The sequence below is a fragment of the Callospermophilus lateralis genome, chromosome 4 (genome assembly GCF_048772815.1).
Source record: "Callospermophilus lateralis isolate mCalLat2 chromosome 4, mCalLat2.hap1, whole genome shotgun sequence".
Classification (NCBI taxonomy): domain Eukaryota; kingdom Metazoa; phylum Chordata; class Mammalia; order Rodentia; family Sciuridae; genus Callospermophilus; species Callospermophilus lateralis.
The window spans coordinates 104,794,758-104,805,232 of NC_135308.1; the positions used below are offsets into that span (position 1 = coordinate 104,794,758).

A 10,475-nucleotide genomic window follows, 5' to 3' on the forward strand; every position below is an offset into this window, starting at 1 on the left:
TGCAGGGAAATGGATGGCACTAGAGCAGATTATGCTAAGTGAAGCTAGCCAATCCCTAAAAAACAAATGCCAAATGTCTTCTTTGATATAATGAGAGCAACCAAGAACAGAGCAGGGAGGAAGAGCAGGAGGAAAAGATTAACATTAAGCAGAGTCATGAAGTGGGAGGGAAAGGGAGAGAAAAGGGAAATTGCTTGGAAATGGAAGGAGACCCTCATTGTTATACAAAAAGTTTGTGAGGGGAATGGGAAAAAAATAAGGAGAGAAATGAATTACAGTAGATGGGGTAGAGAGAGAAGATGGGAGGGGAGGGGAGTGGAGGGGGGATAGTAGAGGATAGGAAAGGTAGCAGAATACAACAGTTACTATTATGGTATTATGTAAAAATGTGGATGTGTAACCGATGTGATTCTGCAATCTTTGTAATGTTTTGAATAACCAATAAACAAAAAAAAAAAAAGAAAGACGATTTAATGAACTAGCTTCTGCTATTGACTTCAGAGGTTTTTTGTTTGTTCATTTTTGTGGTGCTGGGGAATGTAACCCAGGGCCTTATGCATGCGAGGCAAGTGCTCTACCAACTGAGTTAAATCCCCAGTCCTTGACCTTAGTTCTTGATAAGGAGATTCTGCCCAGGAATTCACCTTAGAAGTCTAATTTGAGTCAAGAATTGGAGTCGGGGGCTTGGCAGTAGATTCAACATGGCCGAAGGCAACAACTGGATGCCTCCATGACCCTGTGAGGCCTACCAAGCTGAGTGGAAGCTCTGTCGCAGCGCCCGGAACTTCCTGCATCACTACTATGTCCACGGGGAGCTCCCAACCTGCGACCAGTGGCTGCGCGACCTGACCAGTTGTCGCGACTCGGAGGAACGCCATAGCACCGAGGCCCAGCGATCCCTCTGTGAGAGTGAGCGGGCACGTGTCCAGGCTGCACAGAAGAACACCCTGGTGTGGGCCCTGAGGCAGAGCCCTCCTGCTGACTGGCACCTTCCTCTGCTGCAGGAAAAAAAATGAGTGACAAGCATCCCTCTCTTTGGCCTGTGCAGCTTCCTCAAGTCTGTTTCAAGTGGAGCTGACACACAGCCCTAAGAACTGTGACCAGCCCAAACCATCTAATGGGAGGGACCCCCTTGAGTTTCCACTCAACCTGTTACACAGAACAGGACATCTGTAGCCCTAAACTGCTTGTCTCTCACCAGCATCAGGATATCTACCACCAGAATGCACTGAAAGACTATTACCCTCTCTATACAGATTATGGGAAACCAAGTATTGTGGCAGATACCTGTGAGCAGTGAGGTCAGACTTACTAATGCCTACCCCAGGGATAAGTCTCTGGGTTATAGGATTCTCAGGATAACTTGAGTGAGAACCCTGACAAGTGTTAAGTCAGAATGAGGTGGCTAAACAGTTGTACTTCTCTGAACTACTCTCCTTGTCATTGGGAAATAGACTACCACATCCCAGGCTTTATGATTACGTATTGCAGCCTTTGACATCCAAGCATGCTCAATTCCACTGCAGATGCAGGTGGGGTGTGACAAGCAGGCAGGAGCTCACTGGCTCCTCTGCACTAGGAAACTTCATGGAAGGCTCCCAAGGAGGCCCTTGGAGATTTTTTAAGAAGTGCACATAGGAATAGAAAACAACCTTGCAAAAGTTCATGGAATATTGGTGTCAAAAACACGAATACAAAAGGGCTGGGTCTTTTATTTTAAGGCTTATAAGTTTTCTTCAAATAATTTCTATTGTAATTTAAGGGAAAGACAAACATTAAACATCAATATATGAGTCTTGGGATGGACATGTCAAATATATGCATATGAACACCAAGAGCACTAATTTTTTTTAGAAGTTTATTACTAAATAAGGTGGTTTAGCACCTTGTGGCTGTGTAACTGTCTCCAAGTGCAATGCTGAGGACCACTTTGGGTGTGTATCCAGCACTCTCTCCTATCCTTTCCTGGATATTGGCAGTGGGTTAAATATCTTTCAATTTGTTCTTTCAGAAAGGCATACATAAATAAAATTTCCAAGTGTGAAAAACAACAACAACAAAAAGATGTTGTATCCACCGAAAACTGAAAAATAAATATTAAAAAATTCTCTCTCTCTTCTCTCTCTCTCTCTCTTAAAAAAAAGTAAAGAAATCGTTTTCATGATGTTCATGTTTTGTTCTCATTTAATTTCATCTACTGCAAAAGCACTAGCAATTTTTAAATGCCTATATATCTCAGTTGTGCTGAAGGTTAATAGTTTTAGTAGATTTTTCCCCCATTTTTGCATTATAATTTTAATGAGTGAATAATGATGGGGATAATGGGATTGGAAAGCCCTGGAAGGAAGATGTAACTCATGAAATTACAGAAACATTGCCCAGAGGTTCTTTTTCCAGAGTTTTTATCAGTTCAAATCTTGGGAATTTCATCTCTGATGATCAATAAGTAATACAAATAAAATGAAATTTTCCTCACTACAACTCATTTCAACATATGTAACTCTACACCTTGGTATCAACCTGTACTCAATAGCTCTCCCAAAATTTCCATGACCTATCTTGACATAGGCAAGAGGAAGAGAAACAGCATGAGCCCAGTGCTGTGGGGTTCAATTTTAAGTTTCCTGATGGTTGCTTGATTATAGATGTGGGTGCTGATTTTGATATCGTAGACTTTGCTCTTATTACTAAAACATAGCTTCTACTCAGCACACAGCCAGTTTCAAGGGGATTACTAATCCAAGAGAGTGCAAGGTTAGACTTGGGCTTCTGGTGGAATATGTCAGAGTTGGTTCTTATGCAGAGAACCCTAGCTGCATAAGACTTGAGGACTGACCATAGAGAAATACTAGCTCAGAACAACATCTGAGAACAAAACACGGGATCAGAGAGTCCCCTGTCCTGTTGGCAAATCATAAAGGTGAGAATAATACTATTTGGAAAGTTAGTGTTAGAAGACAAAATTCAAGCAACTTAGATCCTCTGTTTATTTCCAAACCCTGGTAACTCATTTTTAAAGCTCTACTATCCCATTCTAGCCCCAAGGAAATAAATGGCTCTAGAAGCTTTACCTCAATAAGAAACAGTAATTTCTCTATACATTTTTCTGTTTATTTAATGCCTTATATAATTATAATCAAACACTAGGCACTCTCCTAGAAGGTGCAATTATAGCATTGAAGGGAAAATAAGAGAAAAAAAGCAAACACATCTAACCTCATGAAGTTTATATTCTGGTGCGTGTCCTTCATCTGCACGTGTTTTCCAACCTTCCCTGAAAGGCCTGCCGTCCAGCCTCAGCGCAGTCTCCAACAGTGGTTCAACACTGTGATCCTTGGTCCTTTGGCAGGTATGTGGGGTGTAGGGTAGCGGTGTACAAGAATATTATTTGTTCAAGTATCAATCAAAGACATTCAATGATATGTTGATGCCATTAGTGAATTCTTCTCACAAATGCTTTCCTATATGATGAGAAGAGACCATATTTCTAGGAGCTACAAATGCTAATGCTGCTCTATAGCCACTGCTGCTCAATGTCAACACTGATGTCTTATTCTTTGTCATTCACATTTTAGTTCAAGAAACAAAACCATTATGAGTATTTCAAATGGGAACTGGCTTAATGTAGGGAATTCGATGCTCACAAAATAGGTGAAAGTCATTTAAGGTAATTTCCTGTCTGGACCTTCAGAGTCAGTTCTAGAACAATAGGTCATCATTGAAACTGCTCCAGGAAAAAAAAGGACACCACTGCTCCCGCTAAAACTGCCACTGTTCAACACATGGAATTCCAAATGATAGACAATGAAATGTTACCTGTGCAGATCCATGACTGTAACCATGCTCAAGAGCAGAAATAGCAAAAACCAGGCAAAAAGATGGCTTCTAGCTGGCTTTGTCTTCTGAATTTTCTGCAAGTGCATCTGACAGTGGAATTAATTAGCAGCCAGAGCCCTAGCTGCAAGGGAGTCTAAAAGGCAGTACAGAGGCCAAATTGGTCACTTCATAATATCCAGCACAATATCACCAAGTGAATTTGCAAGTGCATGATCTTGGCCATTCACCACACTTACTGAATCAGATTCTGGGAAACAAGAACCAGTATGTTATCAGATACCTCCTCACACAGTAATTTTTATGCTGAGGAATATTTCAGAAATATTGCTTCAGATGGTTAGGATGAGATCTGAGACACTCAGTCATAATATACATGTCCAAAAATATGTTTTAAAAGGTGTGATTTAAAAATATTAACACTGAGCCAGACTTATGTCATTTAATTTTATGGACCTGATTCTCCTCTGAATCAGAAAGTGAAATGTTTTTCACCTCAGGTAATTGTTTTCCACATTGCCAAATGGAGAAAAATTTCTCTCCTTTGTGTTTTGCTCTCTATTTCCCCACACAATTGGGACAAATATTGGCAATCTGATGACTGCATTTTATTATAGGAGTTTTCCTAGTGCTCTCTCTTGGGATATTTCAAAGTAATGTCCCATACAGACCTTGAAATTTATTCTCTTTTAGTTTTCAAGCAGGGAACAGTTTAGCATCATTCTAAGAGGAAGAGAAATTTTTTATTTTGGAAAGGAAAAAATGTTGTTCTGTCTTTGAGCAGACTTCCATGGAAAAAATGATAGCATGGAGCTTCTGATGACTTATATTGATTTAAATATATTAAATTGTCCAATTCACAAATAAGGTAAATTTATAATTTCAAAAAAAAATCAGATTAACTTTTCATACTACCTTTGTCATAGCCTTGAACAAATGTTGGCTGAATTAATGAAGAATGCATTCACTATGCTGATTGACTTTGCATTAGATGATGCATTGGTAGCCATTTCCTGAAGTCACTTTGTATTTCCTGGAGATAGATGTAGATTCCATGATTTTTTTTAATGTGAATTTTAATCATGGAATTAAGAGTTTTTTTTTTTTTTTTTTTTTTTTTAGTCATGGTAAGTAACACTGGCTGCTGTAACAAACAATCCATAAATCTTAATGACTTACCATGATGAAGGTTAATTTCTTATTCATGCCACACTATACAACTGAATGTTCATTAATCTACCTTTCACATAAGGCTTAGGAATACTTTGCATCAAGTAACTCCACCATTTTCTAGAGCAAGGTTTAGGAACTAACTTTTTTTCTTTCTTTCTTCCTTCCTTCCTTCCTTTCTTTTTAGTTATAGATGGACAACATATCTTTATTTATTTTTATGTGATGCTGAAGATCAAACCCAGTGCCTCACATGTACAAGGCAAGTGCTCTACTACCGAGCTACAGCCCCAGCTCAGAAAACATTTTTTTTTTTTAAATAGAAAGCCAGACAGTAAATATTTTAGACTTATCAGTCAAATGATAAAAATCAAGTATATCATCTATGTATCTATATAACAGGAAAGAAAAAATAATTATCAAGTTTTATTTTGATGAAATTTAAAATACAAAAAGGGTACGATTTTTTGTAATACAACCCTAATAATGAGAAAGAATTGGAATTGTTTTGTTGGGGAGGATACACTTTTGCCTAATTGTGTTCAAAATTAATTTCATTATAATCAAAATGATTGAAAAAGCTCATAAGTTAAAGCTGATCTATAATAAAATTTTATATATTTCACCTTTTTACATTTAATCTTTTGAAAATGTCTTTTCATGGAGGTAAATTGGCTAAATGTTGGTCTGTAAACATAATTTTAATTGACAATATTCATTTCTTTAAAGGCATTTGTGGAATTCTGTTTTGTTATTTTCTTGTAATATGTCATTACATTGCAGACAAATCACCATCGATGGGAGATTAAGAGGAAGTTTCTAAATTTAAAAATGTTTGGGCTGGGGATGTGGCTCAAGCGGTAGTGTGCTTGCCTGGCCTGCGTTCGGCCTGGGTTTGATCCTCAGCACCACATACAAAGAAAGATGTTGTGTCCGCCAAGAACTAAAAAATAAATATTAAAATATTCTCTCTCTCTCTCTCTCTCTCGCTCTCTCTCTTTAAAAAAGAAATGTTGAGTTATGGAAATATGAATTTTGAAATATGGAAAATTCTTTTGAACTTTCACTGTGGTAACAACACTTCTACTGGAATTATGGTTTGAACCAGAGTAAAAAATAAATAAATAAATAAATGAATAAATAACCAATTTGTGTGAGAATAGAGATTTGGTTTTTGAAACTATATAAAAAACAGTTTGATGTAGTTTGTTACTCAAACAGCATAAACAGCATTAGTTTCTATGGAAATTACTTCATAAAACTTTAAATTTCATCACAAAATTTTAGGTAGCAATCACTAAATGCTATCAATTTTTTGAGAAAAGCTGATTCCCAAAGCCATTTATTGTTTTTTATTTATTGTTTATTAACAGTGGCTATGTGGTTTCTCTAGTTCAGAAAATTTATAGTTTTGACTCTCAAAATAAAAAAAGAAATAATTAAAAGCACTAAACCACAACCATTGATCTGCTATATAGTAGGAAAAGTGAATATATACAATTTCTGTTTATGAAATAAATTAAAAATTAATGGAGCCAATGATTGATAAGTCTATGAGAGCAAATGAAAATCACTGTTGATTCTTCTGATTCAATAATACATGATTGCTGGGTGTGGTGCTGCATGCCTGTAATCCCAGCAGCTCGGGAGGCTGAGGCATGAGGATCACAAGTTCAAAACCAGCCTCAGCAAAAGCAAGGTGCGAAGCAACTCAGTGAGACCCTGTCTCTACATAAAATACTAAATAGGGATGGGATGTGGCTCAGTGGTTGAGTGCCCCTGAGTTCAACCCCCAGTTAATTCAAATATTTTCTGCAAAGTAATTACCGACAACCATATACTTAAAATGCTTCACCCCCCAACTACTTCTGTGAATTTTTTCAACTAAACCTTTTTTTTTTTCCTGCTCTACATGATTTTACCACCATCTATTGTAACACATTGTAACAGATTCTACTTCAGGTTGTACTGAATTAATAGTCTCTCAACTTCTTTGAAATATGCTCACCTCTACTTGTTCCACACAAATGATTAAAAAACTTCAAACTCAACTGTTGAATAAGTAAGAACATAAAATGTGTATGTGGATGTATAGGTGTGTATGTGTATGTATACAACATCTATTTATTAAGAACAAGACAAGTCACTCAAAACTTTTGCCGTATGTTTTGTTGAACATTTATATCACTCCCAATATCCTTAATTCTTTGAATGGCTTATTTTCATTAAAAGGCTAATAGTTTAATATTCATTTTCTCTGAACACATTTCTTTGGCTACTGCAATCACACAATTCAATTAATTCACCATCAGTTAACTACTTTATTTGCTTGGCTAACAAATGAGACACATGGAAGCTTACTTAGGTTCCAGTCTTATTCTCTTTTTTATTTTTATGACGAAATTCTAACATGTAAGATACTTTATCTTAAATTTGCTAATTTTTTGGGACATTGCTTTCCTGTGAGTTGGGAATATTGTGATGCATGCTTAGTTGGAATTATCAGCGTGTATTAAGTTAGTTTTCTTTTGCTGTTCTAACAAATTACCACAAACTTAGTAATTTAAAACAACACAGATTTGCCTTATAGTTCTGGAGTCTAGAAATCTAAAGAGAATAGTACCAGGTTAAAATCAGCGAGTTGAATAAGCTGTATCTCTTCTGAAGGATGTACAGAAAAAAAAAATCTGTTGGTCTCTCCCAGATTCTAGAAGGATTGCTGAATTCCTTGCCCCATAGAAATCATAGATTATCTGTGTGTTCAAAAGTGAAGAACATGATTTGGTGGCCTTTACCATTTCTATCATAATCTGCTCTTTCCAGCCAGCAATCACATTACTCTAACTTTTGCTTCCCATCATCTCATTTCCTCTTATGTCTCTGACTCTCCTGCTTCCTCCTTCTAAGGACCCTTGTAATTACATTGAAACCATTAGGATAACAAAGTAATCCAAACTTCACTATGCCTTGAAAGGGTACCATTAAAGTCATTTAACCATTTTCTTTCTTCATTTATTTTTTTCTTTTTTTTGGCCTGATAGGTATGAAGATAGTTAGAGAGAGACAGAGAGAAAAAAAAGAAAATGTCATGAAAAAACCAATATCCATGGATCCAATAATGGCAAGTTACAACTATATCCCTGCAATAGTACATAATCAGTAGAATAACACAATAAGAACATTTCTATATTCTCTGTGGCAACCACTTGACTCTTCCATTGTAGTGTGAAAGTAGCAATAGTTAATATACAAATGAACATGGAACCAGGATGGTATTCCAATAAAACTTTGTGATATTAAAATTGAAATTTTTTATAATTTTTGTTATGAAATATTACTCATATTTTTAAAATGTAAAAAATTTTAGAATGTGAAGTCTTTTTAGTTTTGTAGAATGTATAAAGATAGGTAATGAGTCAGATGTGAGCTGTCATTTTCTGACTCTCTTTGTAGGGTTTCAGAGTTATTCACTGAAATGAGATGTTTTTTGATCTGTGCCTAGAATTACAATATTTCATTTTTTCTCAGATTCCATCAGCTAGAACTCAATCAACTGATCATACAAAACTGCAAGGGAGGCTGGGGCTGGAAAATCATAGTTTCTCTGTGTGTTTAAACAATGAGAACAGGGTTTGTGAACATTAGCATTTATATCATAGCCCACTCTTTCTAGTGACCAAATTTGCATTCTGCCCCCCACCCTTTTCTGCACAAAGTTTACACTCACTTCCAAAGTCCAGCTCAAAGTCTTGGACCTCAGTGTAATGCATGTCCTCCATATCATCCAGCTATAGTATCTAATTGTTCTACGACATATGTCCCTGATATACACTGTAACAAATAGTCTCACTTAGAAAGGGCCAAGAAGGGAGACACAGCCTCACTGACCAAGGATGATCCAGCTGGGCACACACTGAAGGCTTCTAACCCTGAGACCACAGGAGACTATCAGACCTCGAGTCTTTCCTGGATCTGCTCTCTGAAAGGCACCTCTCCACACATTATTCTACGCCCCTCCCCACAACTCTACCCTCTGGAAGGTTCTTTCTTATCTTCCTTGGTACATCTGAAGTTGTCTACCACTTCCTTAGAACTGCATAGCTTGGCCAGTATTCTCTAATTACAACTCCTTTAGACCACCCCTGTGATTTTATCTGGCATTCAATTTCTTTATTTCTTTATTTTTTTAAAAAGCTTCAGATGTTTGGTTGCAATTAGTGCCATGTACCTGTAGCCACATCTGGTAGGGTTTGAATGTAATCTGCCCTTGCCAAAAATCATGTTGAGGCTTAATTCCCCAGAGGTTCATGTACAGGAAGCTTGAGTTGCATATGTAACGATGTTAACATCTTTAAGAGGTGAGTCCTAATGGAACATGATCAGGTCATGAGGCACAACTTTCGGAATAGATTATTGTAGTTTTCAAATGATCAGGTTAGTCCCCAAAAGAATATGTTTGTTATAGAAAGCAAGAATCTCCCCAGATTCTTGCTTCTTACTTACTTTGTGATGTCTTCTGCATATTCCTGCCATGTAATGCTATCTACCATGAAGCCCTTCCCATAGATGCTGACACCATGCTCTTGGACAGGTAGAACTGTGAGTTAAGCAGATCTTTTTTCTTTATAATCTACCCAAATTTGAGCATTTTGTTCTAACAACACAAAATGAACTAAGACTCAAAGTTGCTTCCAAACACTGGTCCCAAATCAGTTTGATTTGATTTCCAGATTCACCAACTTGTCTTTTAATTTAAGATGGCCAAAACCATTAAGCCATTTTAAGGTGGCTTAAAATGTATATTAATGTGATCTTTTTTTTGGATATTTACTTTGATCCATAGAAGTTTTTGACTGTTCAAAGTCTTTCTCAATTATATGGCCTAGTGTTTGGGATCTAAATGCCACAGTAATAGATATTTCCAACTGCTGAAGAGCTCAAATTTTTAGACATTTTCATTTTTTCTCATTTCTACTTGCAAAGTGGTCAACTCTTTCCTCAACTAATCTCTTTCTCACATACCCTGCCAAGTACTAGCTGATCTGCACTACTAACATTGTTTTTCAACCTGTTCCTCTAGATCTGTGTAGTAAGCACATGGTCGATCTACCAAATTACTACCAGCAACACAGTATTGCAAATATTTTCTTCATAACATAATACTTTCCCAGTCTTCAACTTGCTGGCCACCTTCCTACAAATATGCCAGATTCCCTAATTTCTTTCTTTTTTTTTTCTTTTTTTCATATGATTTAGATTTAATCATCAGAAGCAAACTAAATGGAGAACTTACAATAGAAAAGAATTACATGTCAGTGCCTTCTGCAAACTGAGCTGGGATAGAAAGGGACTAGAGGCTGCCCCTCAATTTAATCCCTTCCAAACAAAGATGTCCACAGTGTTCCTGGCACCCTGGCTCAGGAAAGGGGAAGACCACTGGTTCTGTGTGTTGAAGTTGCCTTGCCTGCTAT

The 10,475-nt window shown here is 36.9% G+C and overlaps 1 pseudogene; it reads left to right on the forward strand.

Moving 5' to 3' along the window:
* The first annotated feature begins 701 nt into the window (after window positions 1–701).
* Window positions 702–1,016, forward strand: LOC143398418 (synaptic plasticity regulator PANTS pseudogene; annotated as a pseudogene).
* The last annotated feature ends 9,459 nt before the right edge of the window (window positions 1,017–10,475 follow it).